Below are 27,341 nucleotides of genomic sequence, written 5' to 3'. Positions count from 1 at the left end.
TACTCACCTTCCCGACAGGCCCCTACTCCGGCCGGAAATCTGGAGGCCGCTCCCGCTGAAAGGCAAGCAATTTTAAAGGCACACACTCACCTTCACGACAGGCCCCTGTTCCCGCCGAAAATCCAGAGGACGCTCCCGCTGAAAGGCAAGCAAATTTAAAGGCACACACTCACCTTCACGACAGGCCCCTGCTCCCGCCGAAAATCCGGAGGTTCAATTCTGGCCTTGGGTGACTGTCTGTTTGGAGTTTGCACTTTCTCCCCGTGCCTAGGTGGGCTTCCTCCGGTTTCCTCTCACAGTCCAAAGATTTGCAGATTAGGTGAATTGGCCATGTTAAATTGCCCCTTAACGTCCAAAGATTAGGTAGGGTTATGAGGTTGTGGGGATAGGACGAGGGAGTGGGCCAAGGTAGGGTGCCCCTTTGGAAGGCTGGTGCAGACTCAATGGGCTGAATGGCCTCCTTCTGCACTGTAGGGATTCTATGATTCTAAGTCCCACACCTGGAGTCCAAGACAGAAAAACCCAATCTCAAAGCTTTTTTTTTTGTTTTCTTTTTTTTTACTATAAATTTAGATTAGCCAATTATTTTTTCCAATTAAGGGGCAATTTAGCGTGGCCAATCCACCTACTCTGCACATTTTTGGGTTGTGGGGGTGAAACCCACGCAGACACGGGGAGAACGTGCAAACTCCACACGGACAGTGACCCAGAGCCGGGATCGAACCTGGGACCTCAGCGCCGTGAGGCGGTTGTGCTAACCACCAGGCCACCGTGCTGCCCTCCAATCTCAAAGCTTGTTGGCAGCTGTGGAGACACAAACGTAAAAAGAAACACTGGTGATATAAAAGATACCCACAATGTGAAGAAATGTTTGAAAACAGTTGGTGGAATTTTGGCTGTCGAAGTAGGCACACTGTGTCATAATATCCACTCATGTACATAATGAAGTGCAGACAGGCAGTGATTGACACACATGATGACCAGTAAGCACACAGCACAGTGCAGCCAATCACCAGACAGGACACTACCACTATAAAGCCAGAGGGCACTAGGTTTCCCGCTCTCTCTGGACCCAGCCACTGAGACAGTCAGAGTCCATGAGCTAGCCAGTGCAAACACCATGCGGTAGCTAGTAAGTCTGCTCAGGCTAGTAGGTCTCCAGTCAGTTCAGTATAGTGTCGACCCACAGCTGAGCATGTATATTAGTTCTATCGTTGAATAAATCCGTGTTGGATCTTCTCCAGTGTTAGAGGTCTGTTTCTAGCCTCACTGCATCAAGTGCAGTCCACATCGAACCAACCTGCCTAACACATCACACTAGAGAGAGGTAATGATGAGCTTTCCTAGTAAACAGTCCTACCCTTGTCCTGCCCGTTTAACTGCCTCAATGGCCTGCAGAAAGGCCCACGGTGGGAGTTTAAAGAATGCTAATTTCGCCAGTATCAAGCAGCATCAGGTCTTCATGAAAAAGAGTGAAAGTTCCAAGTTAATTTCTTTCTGTATGCAATAGGTCCAGTAGCAGATGATCTCTTCTAGCAGAGTGTGCAGGGATCCACCACCAAGTATTAAAGTCTTTGATACCTATTTTAGCTCAAAGCAAAAATTGGTAATTGAAAGAGCAGGTTTTAACCAGCACTTACAATGGCCTGGGAATTGATTGAATTATTCCTGATGAACCTACATTGTCTAGGTAGTTCTTGCGGATATGGGACACTGAAGGATGAGATAACCCATGAACACCGTGTCATGGGTGTTCATAATGAAAAGCTCTCCAACTTCTTGCAGACAAAAAGTTATCTTACATTGGATCAAATGGTCCAGCCTGCAAGGAAATAGGGCAGAATGTCATTTTTTTCAAAATGTTGTCAGGAGCGGGAAAAGCTTTGTCCGCCTTTCCTGACAAATTTTCAAGCACATTGGAGGTCCACAATCTGTAAAAATAAAGAATCGCCCCCCCCCCCCCCCCCGCCCTCCCCAAATGACATGGGACAGCCCCAGGGAATCCCCATGTACCTCCCCAATGGAAGCTTTGCCCAGCACTGCCCCTTTGGCAAGGGAGAAGTGTCAGGGCAGTGCCCAGAAATTTCCCAGGTATCACCCTCTTTCCCCCCCCCCCCCCCCCCCCCCCCCCAGGGAGCTGTACTTATTGTTATATTACTTTTTGGGAATATATCGTTACTCTTTGCTTCGTAATCCAGAATGGTCTGATGGTGTGATTATAAATAAACCACCAATCTCTAAATTAAAGCCAAACTGATTTATTGAATAATGATTGATTAATATTGAGCCCGCACACTCCACAGGATTATAACTAGTAATCAAGTAATCTATATTTAAGTAATAACTAATTTAAACTACAGGCGCTGCTTCTATCTAATCTTAACTATGCTGTGATCTATTTCTCTCTCTTACACTCTACTGTCTAGGAGAATAATACCCAAGATCCCCTGAGTTCTTATATTTATAGTGGAAACTAGTGGTGCCCTCTAGTGGTTGTGTTACACTGAGATGTAATAATTAACCCTTTACCTTTCTACATATATACATATCATTACACTTCCCTATGTACCCTCTTTGGATTCTCTTTGCCAGATCTCTGTTTATGCGGCATGGCCGCACAGTGTGAGGGGAGCATGGTAGCACAGTGCTTAACACTGTTGCTTCACAGTGCCAGGGAGCCGGGTTCGATTCCCGGCTTGGGTCGCTGTCTGTGCCGAGTTTGCACGTTCTCCCCGTGTCTGCGTGGGTTTACTTCAGGTGATCCAGTTTCCTCCCACAAGTCACAAACGACATGCTTGTTAGGTGATTTGGACATTCTGAATTCTCCCTCAGTTTACACGAACAGGTGACGTAGTGTGGCGACTAGGGGATTTTCACAGTAACTTCACTGCAGTGTTAATGTAAGCCTACTTGTGACGCTAATAAAGATTAATATTATTATCAGGACCTGTAGTAAACTCTGCCGTCATGTTGGTAAATCCCACCAGTATAAAAGTCATTTGAGGACTTCTTCACCCCAATCAGCTTTCCCACCCACTTAAATTGGGGGAAGAAAGTCATGGCCGTAGTATCATGTTGATGCTAAAAGATAGGATGCCATATTTGGGGGAAAGTGTAGTATAGAGGCTTAACAGATGGGATATACTAATGCATGATGTAGATGATGCATTATCTAATAAACATGTGTTAAGCAAATACCAGAGGATGTCTGCAGTCTGTCTAAGAACCATGTCCCACACCTGGAGTCAAAGATGAAAGGACCCAACCTCCGAGCACCTCGGCTTTTAGATTTTCACAAAAATAATAAAAATGTTAATCTCTACTGGCATCATAATTATGTATAAAATTATGAATGGAAATGTCAGAGTGCGGTGTGGAGCTGCAAAAATTAATATTCATAATGGATCTTTGCAATTAAAATGTGTTAGTTACTTAGAAATGTTATAAATTCTAGCTAGAGATATTCGGGAGAACTTGATTCCTGGCTTGGGTCACTGTCTGTGCGGAGTCTGCACATTCTCCCCGTGTGTGCGTGGGTTTCCTCCGGGTGCTCCGGTTTCCTCCCACAGTCCAAAGATACGCAGGTTAGGTGGATTGGCTATACTAAATTGCCTCTTAGTGTCCAAAAAGGTTAGGTGGGGTTACTGGGTTATGGGGATAGGGTGGAGGCATGGCAGTGTTAGATAAGGACAGGGAACTCAGTATACGGGTAATTAGGGAATAGGGCGGGGTAGTAGGGGACATTGTTTTTCAGGTTTTTTGCGTATCTCAGCCCACGCGGTTGTTTAAGAAATATTAATGTGTTAAACTGTGAAAATTACAAATGCTTCAATAAAATATTTACTAAAAAAAAAGGATTCATTCTTATTAAGTACATATAATAATAGTTTCAGATGTCATGTGAGCTGATGTCATGTGACCAAACCTCCAGGAATATCTTCAACCAGAACTGCTAAAATCAGCTGCCTGCTTTGTGCTTTAATTCATTTTGCATCTTCTAAAAGAAGTTCTGATATTGACCAGCCTTCATTTTTTTTTTTTTTTTTTTTTAAAAATTTAGATTACCCAATTATTTTTTCTATTAAGGGGCAATTTAGCGTGGCCAATCCACCTACTCTGCACATTTTTGGGTTGTGGGGGCGAAACCCACGCAGACACGGGGAGAATGTGCAAACTCCACACGGACAGTGACCCAGAGCCGGGATCGAACCTGGGACCTCAGCGCCGTGAGGCGGTTATGCTAACCACTAGGCCACCGTGCTGCCCTTTGACCAGCCTTCATTACATATGAGCGAGAATAGGAAATGGATTTTGGTTGGAAATTGCGAAAATTCATCTTGTGTGACAGAATAAGATAAAGGACAGAAACCTTGCCACTTTCCTTTGTGAGCTGTTCATTATTTTCACTGTGTGCCTTTGCTGCATCTTTTGCTTGAGAGTTACTGGAATCCCACCAGACATTTGAGATTAACCTCCAGTGTTACAGACTGGAATTTGAATATTTTGAAGAGGTTGGGATTTAGGGAAAATAGGAGACCGAAGTATGAAATTGGGAGTTGAGCATATATACTCAATTCATGCTAAGTGTGAAGGGACATTTTGTTATATTAAAAGTTCTATGTAAATATAAGTTGTAGTTGCATGATTGCTTGAAATTCTACAGATTGGGAGTCCAGGTACAATGCATTGCTTTGACTATTTGAATAATTCTTCTTGGTAAGTGCGAAATCACAAAGTTTAGCACCAAAGAGCAAAAAGAACTAGAAACAGGTTGGCACGGTGGCACAGTGGTTAGCACTTCTGCCTCACAGCATCAGGGACCCAGGTTTGATTCCTACCTCGGGTGGCTGTCTGTGTGGAGTTTGCACTCTTTCCCCGGATCTGCTAGAATTCCCTCCGGGTGCTCCGGTTTCCTCCCACAGTCCAAAGATGTGCAGGTTAGGTGAATTGGCCATGGGTGGCACAGGAGTGTCATAATATACACATCAGTATATCATGGTGCAGACACACACACTGACTGACACACTGCAAGACCAATCAACACACACAACACAGCAGCCAATCACCAGTTAGAGCACGCTCACTATAAAGCCAGAGGGCACTAGTTTTCCCACTCACTCGGGATGCAGCCTCTCAGAAGGACAGAGCTCACAGCTTGTAGCACAGATCTTCACCATGTCCTAACAGTCTAGACTGGTCAGGATAGGCATAGGTCTTTAGTTTAATCCAACATAGTGTCGACCCCCAGTGAAAGTATGATTGCTTGAAATTCTACAGATTGGGAGTCCAGGTACAATGCATTGCTTTGACTATTTGAATAATTCTTCTTGGTAAGTGCGAAATCACAAAGTTTAGCACCAGCTTAATAAAATAGTGAAAAAAATGAAAATCGCTTATTGTCACGAGTAGGCTTCAATGAAGTTACTGTGAAAAGCCCCTAGTCGCCACATTACGGCACCTGATGTGGGAACCGAACCGTGCTGCTGGCCTGCTTGGTCTGCTTTAAAAGCCAGCGATTTAGCCCAGTGAGCTAAATCAGCCCCTGTCCTATTTCAAGTGTTGGTAGCCTGTATATGTTACTGCTAAGGTAAACACAGTCTCCACAGATCTAGAGTACCCAACACATCAAGTAGCACAGTGGTTAGCACCACAGCAGCAGGTTCGATTCCCGGCTTGGGTCATGTTTGTGTGGAGTCTGCATATTCTCGCCATGTCTGCGTGGGTTATCTCCAGGTGCTCCAGTTTCCGCCCACAAGTCCCGAAAGAAATGCTATTAGTTGAATTGGACACTCTGAATTCTCCCTCAGTGTACCCGCACAGGCGCCGGAATATAGTGACTGTGGGCTTTTCACAGTAACTTCATTGCAGTGTTAATGTAAGGCTACTTGTGACAATAAAGATTATTATTATTATGCTAACATTGCCCAAAAGGTTAGGCGGGGTTACGGGACAGGAGCTGGGGATTGGGCCTAGGTAGGATGCTCTATCAGAGCAAGGGCCGGTGCAGACTTGATGGGCTGAATGGCCTCCTTCTGTACTGTAGGGATTCTATGAAACATGAATTGAAAGTTTGTGTTGCTGTGATTTATGTAGCATTAGGAATTTAAGGTTTTGATCTGAGTAGAAAACAATGGAGCAGCTTTTTTATGTTGGAATAGATTTTGTCAGTGCTAATCGCAGCTGTTGAATGGGATTCTACTAAACTCGGCTGATTGGTGAAGTACTTAGCTAGGTGGGACTTTCGCTAACCCCCAAAGCCCCTCTGCCATGTTTACATGTAACATTTAGGATGTCGCTGAAAATGTAATGAAGCATTTGTGGCATCTGTAATTGTCAAAAATGCAATCTTACAAATTTGAAATGTAACATCTCAGAAATCAGCAAATGGGAGAAAAGTTCAGTCATTATAAACGACTTTGAATTTTCTGTAGATTTTTGCCATTTGCAAGCCCATACGTAACTTCAAATGAATCGAGGATAAAGGTGGCAACTTCAAGCAGTCTCCTCCTTGTTGCGTTCTGTTTTGAGGCTTGTTAAGTAACTATCACCTGCAGTAACAAGGTGTCACAGGGGACATCTGAGAAATAAAACTGCATTAGTAGTGATTATTGGCATCTTCCATTTCTTTCAGACAACTTAAGTGTTGTATATTGACTAAAGTGCTCTAGAAAAATGTTAGCTATTGATTTAGCTGTAAGCCTGAAAGTGATGGTGTTCCTCTGAACTAGTGCATATTAACCTTGACTTCTTGCAGTTAAAAGAGACACACAGCAGATGGCTGAACAGGAAAACATTCGGAGCAATTGGCAAATAATTTGCACAACTTCTCTTGTAATATACATGCAACTTATAATCATTTCCATTGTAAGTATTCCATTGTTGCAAACTGCTGTGGTGGAGAGGCAAACTGGTTCTTCTTATATATGATGTTTCAGTTCATAAAGGTTTGAATACTTTTTTCCAGCTCTAATACATTATCGAATCGTTAAGGAAACTGATACAACTTTAGGTGAGCAAGACTAAGAACTGTGGAGGAACAAAAGCACAAATCACGATAAGCCAGAAAACCAAAAGGTCTTTGGATCATAAGGGTTGGAATTTAAATTTGAGGCAGTGAATTGAACTTTGGCAGGTCTCACCTGGAATGTGTCCAGTTTGGTTACTGAATCTCAGGAAAGGTATATTGGCCTTGGAAGAGTAGAGTGCAGTTTCACCAGCAATGTCGAGAGCTTACAGGTTACATTGTGAGGATGTGATGCATAAAATTGACTGGAGTTGCTAATTTAATCAAGGTGTTCTAAATGGTTGAAGGACGGGATAGAGAGTTGGTACAATGTAATCATTTCCTCTGGTGGGAGAATCATAGAATTTACAGAGCAGAAGGAGGCCATTTGTTCCATCGAGTCTGCACCAGCCCTTGGAAAGAGCACCCCACTTAAGCCCACGCCTCCACCCTATCCCCTTAACCCAATAACCCCACCTAATCTTTTTGGACACTAAGGGGCAATTTAGCAAGGCCAATCCACCTAACCTGCATATCTTTGGACTGTGGGAGGAAACCGGAGCACCTGGAGGAAACCCACGCAGACATGGGGAGAACGTGCAGATTCTGTACAGACAGTGACCAAAGCCGGAATTGAACCTGGGACCCTAGAGCCGTGAAGCACCAGTGCTAACCACTGTGCTAACGTGCCGTGAGAATCCAGGCATCATCATAAATGACCGTGGTCTAATGGTAGGAGTGAAATTAGGGAACAGTTTGTGATGCAGAGGAAAGCGAAAATCTGGAATAACTTTCCCAAAAGGTTGTGGATGTAAGGATATTAAGGTGATGTGGAATAAAGACATCTAAAGAGAGTTTATAGATCAGCTAGGAGCCAATTTGTGGGGGAGCAGGTTCAAAGGACTGAAGAGTCAACTCTTGTTGTCAAATAATTTATTTCTAGCTAGAGTCAGAGGAAGATGTCAGCGGCACTCCAGCAGATCCATAGCCGATTGGACGAGTCCCAGAGGCTATGGGCGCAGGAGATGTCACCGGCAATGCGTGGCACTGAGGCCAACACTGCTAGGGTGGAGACCGCAGTGGAGAGCCTGGAGCACGACATCGGCAGCATGAGTGGAGATGTCCAAGGCTTGGCTCAGTCTGTGACGGACATGGTTGAAGGCCGCGAACCGATACCAGGCTGACCTTGATGAGGTTCTGCGGGAAATGTCCCAGTCTCAGATGAGAATGGCCGAGGGGCTGCGAAGCTTATCCCAGTCACAGGTAGGCATTGCCGAGGTGCAGCAGAGCGTGTCCCAGTCACTGAGGAGCATCGCCGAGGGTGTCGACATGATGGGGCGGACAGTGGGAGGTACCAGGGCTGACAGAGCCAGATGATGCAGTGGTAGCCAGGGGTCAGTCCTGCTGCCCCTCCGTCCCGAGATGAACCCCTGGGGCCTATGGGCACCGACCGGGACCCGCCCCATTGAGTGGCAACAGTGTCCATGAGCTCCCCCAAGTTCCACCCCTCTGACGACCCCCTAGAGGATGCACAACAGGGGCATCAAAGACCACAGGATGTGGTAAGCAGCTGGCTGCCTCCACCTCTGATGTACATCCTGGGGACAGAGCTAGCCGCTGTGGTAGAGCAAAGAAGGCTAAGCACTTCGAGGATGACTGAGAGGGCACTGGGGGGGGGGGGGGGGGGTCAGGGAAGAGGGGTGTAGGTAGGCTGTAAGAGTGGGGAGAGTGTGCATTGGGGAGCAGGAGGGGATGGTGGGGAGAGTGGGGTGGCACCATCGGGAGAGTGGGGCAATGTAGGACACTTGTAAAACATTAAAAATCCTTCATCACAATCAGTATGATGCCTCTGTCACTTTCTTCTTCTACATGAGCCAACTACTGAATCCCTGAACCCTTGAACCATCATCCCAGGCATGGGGGGTCCTCTGTCCCACCCTCCCCTCTCCCCCCCCCCCCCCCCCCCCCCCCCCCCCCAACCAGCACACTGTGTACAGGGGATGGGTGTGAGTGAGCACTCAGCAGACAGGCAGGGGTCAGACTATGACATAGATTGAGGAGCACCAGCGCCCAGCTCTCGGCGGCTTATCATCACCCCACTGCCCTCGACAGTGACCCACTGACAGTGCCGACACAGTCCCAGCACCCTGGACTGATGTAACACAGACCCTTTCCATCAGGGTAAGTCAACCTTCTCCTCACTCTCTTGAATCTCAGCTCTCAGAGGCCCATCAGACAATTACAGAGTAACATTCCACTGGGATCTCCGACGCAAGCACAAGGCACATCACCATTGACTAGCTCACACGTTTGACATCTTTACCTTCCTCACGTTCTGTGCAGCTCATGTCCCCAGCCCTTACATCGTTCTCCTAAGGACCCAGAAGGGAGGTCTCGTTATCACCTGCCTTGGTATCCATCCTGCTCATGGTCTGTCCGTCTGTCTTTATGCAGGTCAAGATCACCCATAGCAGGGACAGATCCTGGAGTAGAGGGGGGAAATGTCTGAGCTCAGCCCCTCACAGACTTTGAGGAGTATGCGGCAGAGCCGGCCAGCGAGGGATGGGACCTGCCTGTGCCAAGGGGGAGATTTCCCTACCCAGTGAGGACCCATCACCATCTCACCGTTCAGCCGACAAATCTGTGAGTGCTTTATGTTGGTTACTATGCAGACAATCACTATTAATCTCATTTCTCTTTGACAGGCACCAGCACGAAGAGAAGAGGTACAGGCACCGAGCCCATCAGCCCCTGCACCTAGACCACCTCTGATGAGGATCTAGAGGACCCACTAGGTGAAGGCCCATCACAGCATTCACCCACACCCTCCACCACACAGAGACACGCACCGCAGCGGGTCCCAATTCGAAAGCAGGATTCGGGTCACAATCTGGTGAGCACAGCACAGATCTGGGTCCACAGCAGGCAGAGGATGGGATAAGGTCACCAGAACTCAGAGGATTAACGGGAGGCCAGGCTCCTGCAGAGTCCAAGTCAGATGATGAGCCTGTGGACTTGACCCTAACACAGACATTGGAGCTGCAAAGACAGACATGGGCACATCGGGCAGGGTTGTCGGATGCCGTCATCAGATTGCAATGCATAATGCAAGAGTTTGTCCGCGTTCAGCATGAGGTTGTTGCGCTGACGTGCCAGCGTACCAAGGTCAACAAGGCAGGATGGCAACTACCATGGAGGCCATGGTCAAAGACATAGCACCTTACATATCACAGGACCTACACTCCATTACTCTAGGCATAGGTAGAATCCATTAGTGGTTATGCGAGAGAGGGCCAGGACAGCTCAACCTCACTTCAGATATCTCTATCCCTCAAGGAGTCAGGCAGATGCTCACAGCCACCCATAGCAGCTGGAGTCCCCGGGCCATCCACCCAGGTGATTCTGAGTGTCTGGCTGATCCCAATTCCCTCTGTCTGTGATCCCATCAGCTCAAGCTCCACAAGCAGAGGAGGGCCCACCTATCCCATAGCGGGAGACTCCAAGCAGTCCAGGGTCCTCCTGGCTTTGGCCCCCCAGAGAAGACGCAAACCAAGGTCATCCCATACAACAACCTCAGCAGTCAGGAGGCTGTCTCCACCTGTGCTGTGAACGGCAGGGAGGCAGCAAACCTAGCAATTGGGTTCGAAATATTAAGAAATGGTAGGAGCACGAAGGTAGCACGGGTGTCCACGTTTTGTATACATCTGAACATCACCCCAACATTAATCCCCACCCTCCCACCTCCGTGATGCATGGCTAAGGATTTCGAAGAAACGCTGAGCCTTGCGATTCCTGCCAAAAGGTTCCAAATGTACGGCCTAGGATGTGGGTGTTGAGGCCCCAGCAGGCTCACCTGGACATGGGGGGATGGACACAGAGTCAGGAGATATGCCTACTGCCTTGTGACATTAACCCTCTGCCATCTCTCACATGGTCACCCGACCTATCATGGCATCAATGTGCCTGGTTTCGGTGTGCATCTGGAAGACGATTGGGACGGAAATGTGGAGCTCTCAAATGGGAACAGAGTAAGACTGCAATAGATCTCATGAATGTTCTTCATTATCAATGATTTGGGACCTCGATGCCCTTATGCAGTGTCAGCATTTTCAGGGCAACAAAGGTGACAGCTTGGCAGCACCGTACACTGGGAGACTGAAAACGGAGGCATTGCCATGAGTGTCTCACATATGTCAGACTCTGCATCTCTTGAACCTTTTGCCATATACTGAGAGGTGAGTTGAGTTGCTGCACTGCATCCGTCACTAAGAATTACAGATGTCCGGGTCATGAGGCTATAAGTAATGCTGGGGACTGAGTAGGATTCGTTCAGAGATTGGTGTGCTATGTTCACATGATGAGGATCGCAACAAAGGTGTTTATATGGACCCAACATGGAGGGCACAAATCAAGGAGGCTACTATTGACTAATTGTCTTCCTCCTCCTGGAACCTGGAAGCTGTAAGTATGCCATGTGCATGCCTGCCTTGTCCAACCCGTGCTGTGCTCTCTTCCTCAGGAACCATGCTTCCTTGCCCTCATCCAGGCCAGGCCGCTCAGTGCCTTCCTATGATGAACAGCTCCTCACTTTGGAGCACCAGTGATGCACTATCACTTACTATGAGACGAGAGTAGAGAATAATTGAGGCTTTATTAAGCAGAGATGTGTGGCCTCCTGCAGCTGCTACCAGAATGGGAGCAGCTCAGGTGAGCACACACATTTATACCCCACCTACTGGGCAGAGCCAGCAGGCAGGGATTTACCCCCATACCTATAGTACAGGAGCCTTACCGTATTACATCTAATAATCATCATTACAACTACTATACAATCAGTGGTGACTACCACAACCAGGTTGTGTAGAGCACAGCAAACCACAATGATGCATGACAGCCTCTGGGAAGTGGACTGGAAAGCACTTCCTGATCTGTCCAGACATTGGAAGCACATCATTAGGATACCAGTAATCTGCTCAATCAGTGAGCATGTTGCAGCATGAGCAATGTTGTATCGCTCCTCAGTGGCACTTTGAGGACACTAAACGGAGTTCATCAGCCAATTCTTTAATGGGTAGCCTTTGTCACTCAGAAACCAACGTTGGATGCACTGAGGGCCCTCGATTATCTGTGGCAGCTGGGAATGAAGCATGATGTACGAATTGTTAGAGCTTCCAGGGTGCCCCGCATATACCTTTATAATCTGTTTCTGCCCATTGAAACCAGCTGCACATTTAATAAGTGGGACCCCTTCCTGTTAATGAACTGTAGTGGCAGCTGCCAGGGAGCTCTTAATGCCACATAAATGCCATCTGTGGCACCCTGCACCTGTGGGAATCCAGACATAGCTGCAAATCCCACCGCTCTGGCAGTAGGGCTGGCTTCACCTAGGGAGAACTGGATGTAATTTTGCACCTTGCTAAATAGGATCATAAGACATAGAAACAGAAGTAGGCCATTCTGCCCATCGGGTCTGCCCTTCACTACCGTCTGAGAGAAGGTTTCTCCTCACCTCTGTCTTAAATTCACCTTACTCTTTGATTATGCCCTCTGGTCCGAAACTCTCCCACAAGGGGAAACACCCTCTCAGGATCTATCCCTGGCAGGTTTTCCGATATTTGATGTAACTGTTTGTGAGAAGCAGGTAGTTTCATTTCCGAGGTGAGTGTCTGATGTCCTCAGTTCAGCTGCTCATTAGAGCTGGGAGAGGATCTCCCCACAATGGTACCTGTTACCAGAGAATGGGCCGGCTTCTTGTTGCCCAAAGTCAATTTAAGGACCGTTGTGGCACTAACAATTGCACATAAAGACTCAAGACATGTACAATCGAGGCTTTATTGCTGTGTGATGCTATTCCTCCGGCGGCAGCTGTAGAATAGGATCTCAGTGACTCACACGCATATTTATACACAAGCTCCCTGTGGGCGGAGCTAGCCGGCAGGGGCTTACCGGAGGAACCTGTATTACACGTACAGGAATACATCCCCCAACTGCAAGTATGCATATCTACAGTGGTTATATCACCACATTCACCCCCTGTAAAAAAAATGAGTCCGGCGGGGGTGACGTGTAACTATAATACAAAGGATGATATATTTACAAAAGGGTTCAAACAAAGAAAACCAAGCTTCGATCCGGTTAGCAGGTCACAGGTTGAGCCGAATCGGCGGTCGAACGTTCTGCTGTGATCGGCGTAGCTGTGGTGGTGATGTCGGCCCAGGCGGTGATGGCAACGATGGTGCAGGTGCTGGCAGTGTTGGTGCTGGCTGCTGGCGGGATGACTCCGCGAGCAAGCCAAAATCTTCCGTGTCCTCCAGTGTGGGCAGGGGGACGAGGGATGGACCTGGTGGGGATGAATACGGGGGCGCCGGGGAAAAGGAAGGTGGCGCGGGGGGGAAAAGGGGCGTGGGCATGGGATCGGCACTTGAGGGAGCCAGGTCCCGGAGCGAGACTGTGTCCTGGCGGCCGTCGGGGAACTCCACGTAGGCATACTGAGGGTTTGCGTGGCATAGGCGTACTTTGTTCACCAGGGGTTCCGCCTTGTGGTGCCGGACATGCCTACAGAGAAGAACTGGGCCCGGAGTCGTGAGCCAAGTCGGGAGCGGCAACCCGGATGTAGACTTCCGAGGGCAAAAACACGTTCATGGGGTGTACTGTTAGTTGCGGTGCACAGTAGTGACCGAATGGAATGGAGCGTGTCAGGGAGGACCTGCTGCCAGCGAGCGGCTGGGAGGTTCCTGGACCATAGGGCCAGCTGGACGGCCCTCCATACCGTCCCGTTCTCCCTCTCTACCTGCCCGTTTCCCCGGGGGTTGTAGCTGGTCGTCCTGCTGGAGGCGATACCCCTGGTGAGCAGGAAATGACGCAGCTCATCACTCATGAACGAGGATCCCCTGTCACTGTGGATGTAGTCATGATGTGGAGATGCCGGCGTTGGACTGGGGTGAGCACAGTAAGAAGTCTTACAACACCAGGTTAAAGTCCAACAGGTTTGTTTCAAACACGAGCTTTCGGAGCACGGCTCCTTCTCCTTCTCTCACCTGAAGAAGGAGCCGTGCTCCGAAAGCTCGTGTTTGAAACAAACCTGTTGGACTTTAACCTGGTGTTGTAAGACTTCTTACTGTGGATGTAGTCGGGGAAATCGAACAGAGCGAAAATGGAATCCTTGATGACGGTGGCAGACGTCATATCCGGGCATGGGATGGCGAAGGGGAACCTAGACAATTCATCGACCACACTAAGGATGTAGGTGTTGTGGTCAGTGGAGGGGAGGGGCCCTTTGAAATCCACGCTGAGGCGTTCAAAGGGGCGGGACGCTTTCACCAGGCGCGCGCGATCTGGCCGGTAGAAGTGCGGCTTGCACTCGGCACAGACCTGGCAGTCTCTGGTGACTGTCCGTACTTCCTCGACGGAGTAGGGCAGATTGCGGGCTTTGACTAGGTGATACAAGCGAGTGACCCCCGGATGGCAAAGGCTCTCGTGCAAGGCACGGAGCTGGTTCACTTGTGCGCTGGCACATGTACCTGGGGAGAGGGCGTCTGGGGGCTCGTTGAGCTTGCCGGGGTGATACAAGATCTCGTAGTTAAAGGTGGAGAGCTCGATTCTCCACCGCAAGATTTTGTCATTCTTGATCTTGCCCCGCTGCGTGTTGTTGAACATGAAGGCTACCGACCGTTGGTCAGTGAAGAGAGTGGATCTCCTGCTGGCCAGGTATTGCCTCCAGTGCCGCACCGCTTCAACGATTGCCTGGGCCTCCTTTTCAACAGAGGAATGTCGAATTTCAGAGGCGTGGAGGGTGCGTGAAAAGAATGCCACGGGTCTGCCTGCCTGGCTCAGCGTGGCGCCAAGGGCAACATCTGAAGCGTCGCTTTCTACTTGAAAAGGCAGTGTCTCATCTACTGCCTGCATCCCGGCCTTGGCTATGTCAGATCAAATGCGGGCGAAGGCCTGTTGTGCTTCGGCCGTGAGGGGAAAATGTGTGGACTGAATAAGTGGGCGGGTCTTGTCCGCTTATTGTGGGACCCACTGGGCGTAATAAGAAAAGAACCCCAGGCAGCGTTTGAAGGCCTTGGTGCAGTGGGGGAGTGGAAGCTCCATGAGGGGGCGCATGTGGTCGGGGTCGGGCCCCAGTAGTCCGTTTTGGACTACGTAGCCGAGGATGGCTAAGCGGTCTGTGCGGAACACGCACTTCTCCTTGTTGTACATGAGTTTAAGGAGAGATGCGGTGTGGAGGCATTTAGAAAGGTTGGCGTCAAGTTCCTGCTGGTCATGGCCGCAGATGGTGACATTGTCGAGGTACGGGAAGGTGGCCTGCAGTCCGTAACGGTCAACCATTCGGTCCATTTCTCGTTGAAATACCGAGACTCCATTCGTGATGCCGAAGGGAACCCTAAGAAATTGGTACAGACGACCGTCTGCCTCGAAGGCAGTGTAGGGACGGTCCGATTTACGGATGGGGAGCTGGTGATAGGCGGATTTCAGGTCAATAGTAGAGAAGACCCGGTACTGTGCAATCTGATTGACCATATCAGTAATGCGGGGGAGAGGGTACGCGTCGAGCTGCGTGTACCGGTTGATGGTCTGGCTGTAGTCCACGACCATCCTGTGCTTCTCCCTGGTCTTAAACTCTACCACCTGGGCTCTCCAAAGACTGTTGCTGGCCTCGATGATACCCTCCCGAAGCAGCCGCTGGACTTCGGACCTGATTTCAGGCCTTGTCCTGGGTGCTGTACCGTCTGCTCCTGGTTGCGACGGGCTTGCAATCTGCGGTCAGATTGGCAAAGAGGGAGGGAAGCTCGGCCTTGAGGGTCGCGAGGCCGCAAACGGTGAGGGGAAGTAGGGGTCCGCCGAATTTGAGGGTGAGACTTTGGAGATTGCATTGGAAATCCAGGCCTAGTAAGAGTGACGCGCAGAGGTTGGGGAGAATGTACAGATGGAAACGGTCGGATTCCACGCCCTGTACAGTAAGTTTAACCAGGCAGAACCCCGGATCGGGACAGAGTGGGAACCGGAGGCGAGAGAGATCTGCTGGTTGGCGGGATGGACCACAAGGGAATAGCGCCTTACCGTGTCCGGATGGACGAAGCTCTCGGTGCTCCCGGAGTCGATGAGGCAGGAGGTCACGTGGCCGTTGACCAGCACCGTTGTGGAAGAGGGTGCCAGGTTGCGAGGACGCGACTGGTCGAGCGTAATGGAGGCGAGTAATGGGCGATCGGCAGTTGAGTCTGGTGAGTCAGACGAGGAGCGGTAGCGACCCATGTCCCGTGGCCCCGTCCCGGGGGAGGACAAAATGGCGGCGTCTGGAGTACCTGTGTGGGAGAAGATGGTGGCAGACAAGATGGCGGCGCCCATGGAGCGCACGGTGTGGGGTCGGGACAAGATTGTGGCGCCCATGGAACGCACATGGCGGTGAGGGATGAAGATGGTGGCGCCCATGGAGCGCACGTGTAGGGGGCGGCGAAAGATGGCGGCGCCCACTGATCACACATGGGGTCGGGGGAAGCGGACGGCAGGGCCCATTGTGCGATCGGCTGAGGCAAGGGGGGGAACGAGGGCGCAATAGTGGCAACCGTCCGGGACTGACACACCGCTGCAAAGTGGCCTTTCTTGCCACAAGCTTTGCAGGTCGCGGTGCGGGCCGGGCAGCGTTGGCGGGGATGCTTCTGCTGACCGCAGAAGTAACAGCGGGGACCCCTAGGTAGCGCGGTGCGGTGTGCAGCACAGGCATAGTGCGTGGGGGCGGCTGCTGGGGGAGCCGGTTGCGTGGTCCACGAGGGGTAGGACAGGTGGGCTGGGGGGGCCGTTTGCAGGGTCCACGAGGGGTAGGACGGGTGGGCTGAGTGGCTAGCGGAGTAAGATCGTGCACTACGGGAGGCGGCCGTCATTGAAAGCGCCAGAGTCTTTGTGGCCGCGAGGTCGAGGGCGGCCTCTTTCAGCAGTCGTTGCTGGATGGGGTCCGATGCAATGCCTGTAACAAAGGCATCGCGCATGAGTAAATCAGAGTGTTCTGTGGCTGTGAGGGCCCGGCAGTCGCTGTCTCGTACCAGAGGTATAAGGGCCCTCCAGAAGTCCTCAATCGACTCACCCGGCTGCTGGATGCAAGTAGAGAGTAGATGGCTCGCAAACAGGGTGTTCGTCGACTGTGGATAGTTCTCCTTGAGCAGTTCCATAGCTCTGGTGTAGTCAGGCGCATCTCGAATTAGGCACACTATGCCTGTGCTGCACTGGAGCTAAGTCTTGAGTACAGGAGTTGTCTTTTTTGAGCCTCCATCGGGGGAGGGTCCGCTGAAGAGATGTAGGCCTCGAAGACTGCAAGCCAGTGAACAAAGTCTTTCCTGGTGTGAGGCGACTGCGGATCCAGCTGCAGACGGTCAGGCTTGATCCTGATATCCATGGTGTAAGGAAAATCACACAGCAATAAATTGTGGCGCTAACAATTGCACACAAAGACTCGAGACATGTACAATCGAGGCTTTATTGCTGTGTGATGCTATTCCTCCGGCGGCAGCTATAGAATAGGATCTCAGTGACTCACATGCATATTTATACACAAGCTCCCTGTGGGTGGAGCTAGCCGGCAGGTGCTTACCGGAAGAACCTGTATTACAGGTACAGCCACACATCCCCCTACTGCAAGTATGCATTATTCAATTAAGGCACACAAGTTAAAAACTTTCGAGCCTCACGTCAATGACATGAATAAAGTGGGTATGCTGCCCTACCTGCCCCATTTCCGTTCGGAGTTAAGAACAGGAGTTTAATTGTGTTTTATGGAATGGGCAGTACCTGTGTTTCCTCTAATCATCATGAGTGGTGCATCTGCTGGGATAATGCATGCATTTCTTATTTGCACAGCACAATGTCTTTGTGATACGTTCGGGTAGCATTTGTAAATGCTCTGACTTCTCTTGTCTTCAGTATTGTTGCACAATCACATTACGAGGCACCTTTGAGCCCCACTGAACCTTTACTGACCGTGGAATGATCTAAAATATCAATAAGAGTCTGAAGGATTTTCAATGAATCTTGCTACATAACACGACGCTTACAAAGACCGAGCTAAAATCTGATTGACATGTAGAGGTGTAAGCCTATCTTTTTGATACTTCAGCTTTGTGAAAGAGCGCTCGATTCTGTCATGGATTCTGTTACTGTGGTATGACTTCTATCAGCATTCACCGTTGCAAACTTTCTTTTGTGGCTGGTTTTACTGGACAAATCCTACTTTTGTTAATAGTTTCTAATAGTTTACATTTGACCTTGGTGCTTTGCTTTTTCTTAAGCCGGAAACCTGAATGCATTTCTCCAGTATTGCAGTATTCATCCTTTCTGTTGCTGAGGAGCATCTGTAGCAGAGTCCTCTGTACAAGCGTCCTTTTGTCAATTTAATCTTGTTTGGCAAGCTCTTTATGAGAAGCACGTGAAAATCTCTTTTTCCTATCTGAGGCCATCTCCGATCTGCTCTGTTATATTTTCTTACAGCCGGTTTAAATTTAGGGCACTGGCTGGAATGCTTTCAAGTAATCAGACTTCAATAACATGGAGGAGAGAAAATACCAAAAGCAAAAACTGTGGACGCTACCAATCTGAAACAAACAGAAAATGCTGCAAAAACTCAGCAGGCCAGTTGACCTCTGTTCCAATCTCGTCAATTGGAAGGGCAGAGGGACAGATGGGAGATATGTAGCTCTCATTTCTAGTGTCTGAATCACTGGCATTCTCCATTTTCTTTCTTAGCAATGAGCAGTTTGGTATTTTACTCGCAGCACAGAATATTTAATATTATGAAATATTTCGACGTGGGCTGCTGTGACACAGAATGGTGGAATGGGCAGTCGCGTAGCAGATGAAATTTAAGGCAGAGAAGTGTGATGTGATACAGTTTTGCTGGAAGAACCAGAGGTAATATCATGCAAAAGGTGCAATGCTAAAGGGGGCGCAGGAACGGAGAAACCTGGAGAAAATGTGCACAAATCATTGGAAGGTGGCAGGGTAGGTTGAGAAAGTGGTTAAAAAGGCACATGGGACCCTGGGCTTTATACATGGAAGCATAGAATATCAAAACAAGGAAATTATGATGAACCTTTCCAAAATAGTGGTTTGATCTCGACTGGAGTAGTGTGTCCCATTCTCAGGAAGGATGCGCCGGCTTCAGAACGATTTACGAGAATGGTTTCAGGATATGAGGGACTACAGTTACCTGGATAGGTTGGAGAAGCTGGGATTGTTCTTCTTAGAGAAGAGAAAGTTGAGAGGAAATTCCATAGAGGTACTCAGGCATCTTTTAGACAGAGTAAATAGGGAGAATCTGTTGCCATTGGCAGAAGCAGGTGGGCAGCACGACAGCACAGTGGCTAGCACAGTTGCTTCACAGCTCCAGGGTGCCAGGTTCGATTCCTGGCTTCGGTCTGAGGTAGGATTTATGATTATTTAGAAAAACATAGTTTGATTAAAGATAGTCAGCATGGCTTTGTGAGGGGCAGGTCATGCCTCACAAGCCTCATTGAATTCTTTGAGGATGTGACAAAACACATTGATGAAGGTCAGGCAGTGGAAGTGGTGCATATGGATTTCAGTAAGGCATTTGATAAGGTTCCCCATGGTAGGCTCATTCAGAAAGTTAGGGGGCATGGGACACAGGGAAATTTGGCTGTCTGCATACAGAATTGGCTGGCCGAAAGAAGACTGGTAGTGGATGGAAAGTATTCCGCCTGGTGGTCGGTAACCAGTGGTGTCCCACAGGGATCTGTTCTGAGACCTTTGCTCTTTGCGGTTTTTATAAATGACTTGGATGAGGAAGTGGAAGGGTGGGTTAGTAAGTTTGCCGATGACACAAATGTTGGTGGAGTTGTAGATAGTGTCGAGGGCTGTTGCAGGTTACAACAGGACAGTGCCAGGATGTGGAGCTGGGCTGAGAAGTGGCAGATGGAATTTACCCTTGATAAATGTGAAGTCATTCATTTTGGAAGGTTGAATTTGAATGCTGAATACAGGGTTAAAGGCAGGATTCTTGGAAGTGTGGAGGAACAGAGGTTTCGAGTCTTGGGGTCCACGTACATAGATCGCTCAAAGTTGCCACCCAGGTTGATAGGGTTATTAAGAAGGTGTACGGTGTGTTGGCTTTCATTAACAGGGGGATTGAGTTTAAGAGCCGCGAGGTTTTGCTGCAGCTTTCTAAAACCCTGGCTAGACTACACTTGGAATATTGTGTCCAGTTCTGGTCGCCTCATTATAGGAAGGATGTGGATGCTATTGAGAGGGTACAGAGGAGATTTACCAGGATGTTGCCTGGACTGGAGAGCGTGTCTTATGAAGAAAGGTTGAGGGAGCTAGGGCTTTTCTCACTGGAGCGAAGAAGGAAGAGAGGTGACTTGATAGAGGTGTACAAGGTGATGAGAGGCATGGATAGTAGATAGCCAGAGACTTTTCCCCAGGGCGGAAATGGCTATCACAAGGGGCCATAATTTTAAGGTGATTGGAGGAAGGTATAGGGGAGATGTTAGAGGTAGGTTCTTTACACAGAGAGTGCTGGGTGTGTGGAATGCACTACCAGCAGGGGTGGTGGAGTCAGAGTCATTATGGACATTTAAGCAACTCTTGGACAGGCACATGGACAGCAGTAAATTGAAGAGGTGTAGGTTAGGTTGATCTTAGATTAGGATAAATGGTCGGCAAAACATTGTGGGCTGAAGGACCTGTACTGTTCTATGTTCAGACCCGATGGGCCGAATGACCTCCTTCTGCACTGTAAATTCTATGATTCTATGACAGCGATATAAGGTGAATGGCAAAATAGCACTGGCCAGCCACATGAGGGAAAACGTGTTCTTGCAGCTATTAGCCTGGGTGCCGACAAATAGTGGTGTGAAAAAATATCAAGCAATGTCTCACTCTGGCTCACTGTCCAGTCATTCCTGGTGGAAATTGCATGTGGGCAGATGCCTGGTGAAAACAGGATTACCTTTGGTAGTAATAATACCCCCTTCCCCACTCTTTCCTTTTCTGAATCGCCTTCTAGCACTCACTCTCATAACTTCTAAATAACAGATCACTTGTGCAAAGCACCCAAGGTCCCCTGGTACCCAACATAAGTGGAAATGTGGGTGGGAGGTTAGTTGTGTGAGACGATTTGCTGTGCACTTTTTTTGAAATACAAAGTCCCCTTTTGCATTTTGTCCACTTGCAAGAAAGAAACGACCTATATCTATTTTTATAAGCACTGCACCTACATCATTGACTTTTGTGAATCGTTGTCCTAAGACTGCAAATAACATTTGCACAAAAGGTTTCAGCTAGTCACTATTATTCATCTTTGTTTAGCATTTTACGACACCCTGGGCAAGTGAGCGTTCAATTCCAGCCCCACTCGTCCTGAAGTCGCAACACAAGTGCATTTACCAATAATTCTTACAAAAATTCCCAAAGTCTTTGGTCTCTAGTTGCCCATTAATTACAATTAATTGCCCATTAGTTTGTCAATTAATTACAAATTGCCCATTAGTTACAAACCAGGTTTGTAAGTTTGAACATAATTACTGTTTATTTATAATAAGAACCATATTGAAATATTCAGTGAATACAACTGGATAACAAGCTAATACCTACTTTAGCTGTCCTACCCTCGTCATATACACACACAAGACAGACAAATACGGGGGGGGGGGGTCAAAAATAATAAGGATGAAGGTCAAAAGATAAGAGACTTTGCGACAGATAATGGTTCCTTAGCACATTTTCTTCACAGCATGCTTGCTGGTTACAGTCTTTGGTTTATAGCTGGTAATGGTCTTCTTTGCAGAATCATTCACTCAGGGTCTCCGCAGGTTAGAAAATACAGCACTCACATGCAGCCGGCTTTCTGGAGTGACACTTTAGTTTTTATTGAACCGGACAATGAGCTCGTGGTTCACGCTCAGGCCTATACCTTTCTGGAGAGACACTTTATTTCACATCAAACCTTGCTTCCTGCTTGTGGTTTGACTTCAGGCCTCTGCAGTCTCAAGACCATGGCACCCAGCCTTTCTGGAAGGAGAGTCAGCCCCTACAATGGCCCTCCGGAGAGGATTAGTTACATCCTTTTGGAGAGAGTTAGTTAGATCTCTTCATCCAGGCTCCCAAATCAAAACAACCAAACTTGGACCTTGTGACTCTGAAAACATTCAAGTGAGATCCAATCTAAACACCACTTGTTACTGGGAAGAGCACAGCCTTTTGGGCCAATTCATTGACCATCAGCCAAATCAATCAAACCGAGTCCCAGGCAATCCCTGTCATTGGTGCCGGACAGTGCACAGCTCCTTTTTTAATCAGCACAGACGAACACAGTGGTCTCTCCTGCTGATGAAATCCTCTGCTTCAATTAAAAGCACAGGCCACTGGTTCCTTCTGCTTGAATTAAAGATATTGGCTGCCTGAAAGACACATGTCCATTAATCACCCATGGATCAAAAATGTAAAGGCAAAAATAAAATGGGAAATAAGAATAAACAGGAAGGACCCTTACAAATGTAAATGAGGTGCTTGCAGTTATGAAACCTGAAGTGTTCTGTTTGCATCTATATCCACATGGTCTGTCAAACTAGCATGTTATCAAAAACTGTCCCTGGTAATTTCTCCTTAGTTTCTGACTAAATAGAATGTGGGCAAGTGTATAAAAAATGGGCTTTTTTGTATGAATCTTAAGAGTGCAAAATATGTTGTGAAGGTGTAATATCTCTGACATTGTGGTACAACAGCTTGGGGACCAACACAGATAGATTAATTTGTTTGAGAATGTGGCCTGTGCAGTGGAACTAGTTCCATTTGTATTATGTGTCGGTGGCAATTTCAGTTCAATTGTTCTGTGATAGAGGTCTCATAATGCCTGAGATGAGAAACCTGACAGAGGAGGTTGGATGGCACTGGGGAAAGAGAATTCATTGGAATATGGCATCAGCATCTCCCAATACCAAATTAATTGACATTGGCCCCTTGTAAAATGATATCCTTCAGAGCGAATAAAAAGCTTACCAGTCTTCATTGTTTGTCAACTGTGTTTATTCTATGCAGATGAAGGGCATTAATTGCAATCACTTGGCAAATATAAAGAGATGTTTACCGAAACTATGGAATGGTTGAGTTAGAAAATATACACTTGTAATGTTTTACTTTGCAAATAAATGTCAGACTGAATAAAGGTTGGCTCTGATATCATCCTTCATCTGCTAGCTTTCTGGATTGTAATGACCAGCAGCATTCTATGATCCAGATAGGGTCTTAGAGCCCTCCTATAGAACTAGCTGGGTATATATACAAGAATAGCCAATGAACCAGGCAGGTGCCTCTATCATGCCCTCACAGGCACAACGCAGCTATCCCTGTTATTGAACTCCAATACATTGTGCCAGTGCAATGGGCCTCCAACCATTTTAAAACCAAGGATTTACATTTCAATCATTGCTCTTTGCTGTCAATAAAGAGTAGAACTCTTGTAGTATTCAATCTTAACATTTCAAACTTTTGTAATTCAACAATTGAAAATGGGTTCTGGAATGAATTAATTCATTAATTAATTGTGTTACAATCTTACCAGGAAGGTATTGAATGCATTTGGAAGTGCATTCAGTGGCCACAGGCAGAGTTTAGCTATTAGATATATAGGTTGCACATCTGTATTAAGGGTGTACAGGAGTGAGGAAGAACAAAATAAGCAGTTGCTCAGCATTTTTCATTCCATTTTCACAGTGGGAGTTGTGGTGTTCTTTGTGGTTTTAATCCTAGGATGGTTGGCGTAGTGCTTACAAAACCCACAAATAGCTTTTATATTGAACAAAGCTAAGATTTATTTACACTATTTAATTGTATTCAATATTTCCTCCTAGATAATAAACAGTTTATAATAAACATACAATCTACACTCATCTATTACTAATGTCTACACTAATACAATAACTATGATTTGCTCTCACTCACACTATCTTTCCTACAGTCTGCCTTCTATCTTTCTCCTCAACCTCTCACCCCCAAGACCTAGCACCAATGCCTCATGCAGTTCTGCATCTACCTCCCTCTAGTGGTTGATTGGACATAACATTAATGTCATAGGAGTTTTGATCAGTGTAAAGATGAAAACCTTTTACTTTAATGGTGTTGATGGAATAATAACTAACTCTATTCAGTTTTCAGGGATTTTCTCTCCTTCTTTATACCCATGGGGGAACTTCAATTTATTTAATCAATACTGATTATAACTGGGTTTTATGGATCAGCTTTTTCAGCACATTACTTTTGGTATAATTACACCAGCCACCCAATGACAGATCATGTCCCCATTCACACTTTCGATCAGGCAGTATACTGTCCGTGTTAGGTTGCACTGCCCCATTTAGAAAATAATTGCCTTGTTTAAGAATTAAATTGAACATTTTAACAATTTGGCTGAGAGCAAGCACAGCTGTGTATAGAACTACTGAATCTAAAGTGGCTTCTACTGTTGCACCTTCATTCAAGTGCTGATTTAATGAATGTCGTATTTGCTGTAGATGATCTCATAATACAGCATGCATCATAATGAGACAATCTTTCTACCTGTTTACCAGCTTGAGCTTGATGCTTTGCGACAGTTGACAATGAGCTGCTAAGTAGCTACGCTGTGTGAGTGACTGGCAGCTCTGGCATCGAGCATCCATCCATCGACATGCCGGTGGCAACATGTGTGCCTGCACGTGGGCAGTGGTAGCTTGAGTTTTAGGACAAGTTTAAGTATCCCGTTGTTTTACGCTTGTATAGCTGTTTAGCACAGGGCTAAATCACTGGCTTTGAAAGCAGGCCAGCAGCACGGTTCAATTCCCGTAACAGCCTCCCCGAACAGGCGCCGGACTGTGGCGACTAGGGGCTTTTCACAGTAACTTCATTTGAAGCCTACTCGTGACAATAAGCGATTTTCATTTCATTTCATTATAATCTATCTGCCATGAGCAAGACAGTTTCTTTCAATGCATTTCATTCACATTGACAAATTGGGAGCTCACTCAGACCACTCTCTGGACACTCTCATACTCCAGCTGTTTTACCATGGAGATGGGGGAGGCCAATCTCAATCCAGGGCCCACGTGTTGGTACTCCTCAGAAACACTACCCCACTGCAGAGGATCAGCAGAGCTCACCGCAACCAGAGGAGACCTGCACCGTGGCCTATGGAGCCCTCCTTGGCTAGCTGGCCCTCTCAGGGCAGAGGCCTCACTAGTGACGCCCACCCCTCCGGATGATCAGTTCTCTCCTCGTGATGAGGCTGGCAGTGCTGCCTGCTTCTGTCACCACCTCCCAGGCAAGGTTCAGGAGGGCAGGCTTCAGTCAGCAGCCCACCCTGGGGTAGAGGGTGTCCCTCTGCTCCTCACTGGCATGGAGCTGTGGGTCCACCACAGACTCCCAACCTCGGGAGTCCACCTCGGACCCCCGACATGGTCCGGTGGTGGGGGGCAGGTCGTTTGTGAGTCATCTTGGTGTCTGCAGTAACTGTGTGGTCAGTGGAGCGCTTAAAAACAGCTCCAGTTGCCATGTTCTTTAGCACTAACTCAGGCCCCAGCCGTTAGAATGCCTGTGAATTATTCTAAATTCATGCCCACAGTGTGCTGGCCAATTTGCATATCCTGACTCCTTCCCATTAGCGCTCCCAATGATAACACGAATCGCATGCAATTCAGTCCCGGCGGCAATATTTAGGGCGAGATTCTTCATTTGGCAGACTATGTTCTGCCACCGGAGCTGAATTGCACGTGATATCGCTCCCAATGTTTCACCATGCAAATTTATTCATGGTGAGGATTGTGAGGGATTCTTTAGGTAATCCCACTATTGGGCCGCTATTTCAGTAGGCAGAACGAAGGCAAGGTCCCTCAACTGGCCGCAGCCTAGCATCGTAAATCAACCCCCCGCCTCGCAATTCAGCCCCTCCCCACGGAGACCAGCTAAATAAAGGGACCCCCAGAGACCCCCTAAACAAAGAGCCCCCAGAGACCCTAAGTAAAGAGCCCCCCCCAAATAAAGAGCTTCCCCGAGACCCAGTAAATAAAGCGACCCCCGTCAGGAAGTCCCCCAGAAAAGAGACCCCTGTCAGGAAGTCCCCCAGAAAAGAGACCCCTGTTTGGAAGCTAGACAGCAGTCCAGACAGAGGCAGTGAAAAATATTACTGTTGTAACACTCACCTGGGCAAATACCTGCTGGCTCAGATACAAGAAGCACCGCGTGTTAATTTCTGGAAAGAGAAACTGGTCAGCTGTGTTTAAGGTCCTCAGATCCTTGAGCTGCAAACCATTCATTCATTTCACTTACTGGGCTGTGACACACAGCTGTCAGCTTTGCTTCATTCATCTTCCTTCACGGTTGAGTAACTCTGAAGTGCACTAACCACAATGTTTATAAACATCAACCACTTCAAAGAGAGTTAAGTGCTGTCAATTTCCAGCTGACCACTTCAAGTGAAGGGGGTTCATTTTATTGTGGGGAAGACTTCTTTAGACATTGTAGCTGGTCATTTACAGCCTAATAAAAAAAGGCCAAACAAAGAAAGGTACTACATTGGCCTGATGGGAAATGTGGCTAACTAAGAGATTTTAACTTCAGGAATATGGTCAGCAAAACCAATGACTCTAAGTTGCGAGTATGTGATTTGCACAACCTGTAACAGGAAGAAGTGATCTATGTGATTTACAGTAAATGTCCTTGATTTTATGACTGGTCATAAAGAGTCAGCAGGATACTGGATAATAATTGTCTTCAAAGGAAAGACTGACCATGATGAATAGCAGGATGGAAAGCAACCTATGTCCCTTATAATTCTTGCCCAAATCAATCAAATGGACAGGAAGAGGAAAGAAGTACTAAAGTAACCAAGGGCAACTGGCCCCAAGGTCAGGCATCCTGCAATAAACTAATTTGAACACAGACTCCTGTGTGGTGTGCTTTTGAGAAGAAATACGACCCCTGAGTGAGTCACGACCCTCTGAACATTAGTGACTCAAAGACAGTGATTGATTTGTGCTGCCCTGTGAGTACGTGACTGGACAAAGTTAAGAAGTCTTACAGCACCAGGTTAAAGTCCAATAGGTTTGTTTGGAATTATTAGCTTTCGGAGTGTGGCTCCTTCATCAGGTGAGTCCCCCCATCACTCACCTGGTGAAGGTGCTGCGCTCCGAAAGTTGTGATTCCAAACAAACCTGTTGGACTTTAACCTGGCATTGTAAGACTTCTTACTGTGCCCACCCCAGTCCAACGCCGGCACCTCCACACCATACATGACTGGAAGCATGGGATCAGTGCCAGTGAGATCCGTATAAGAAGGAGGAACAGAGATTTCATCATCGAA

This window comes from Scyliorhinus canicula, chromosome 9 (genome assembly GCF_902713615.1).
Source record: "Scyliorhinus canicula chromosome 9, sScyCan1.1, whole genome shotgun sequence".
Classification (NCBI taxonomy): domain Eukaryota; kingdom Metazoa; phylum Chordata; class Chondrichthyes; order Carcharhiniformes; family Scyliorhinidae; genus Scyliorhinus; species Scyliorhinus canicula.
This window is presented reverse-complemented; position numbering follows the sequence as displayed.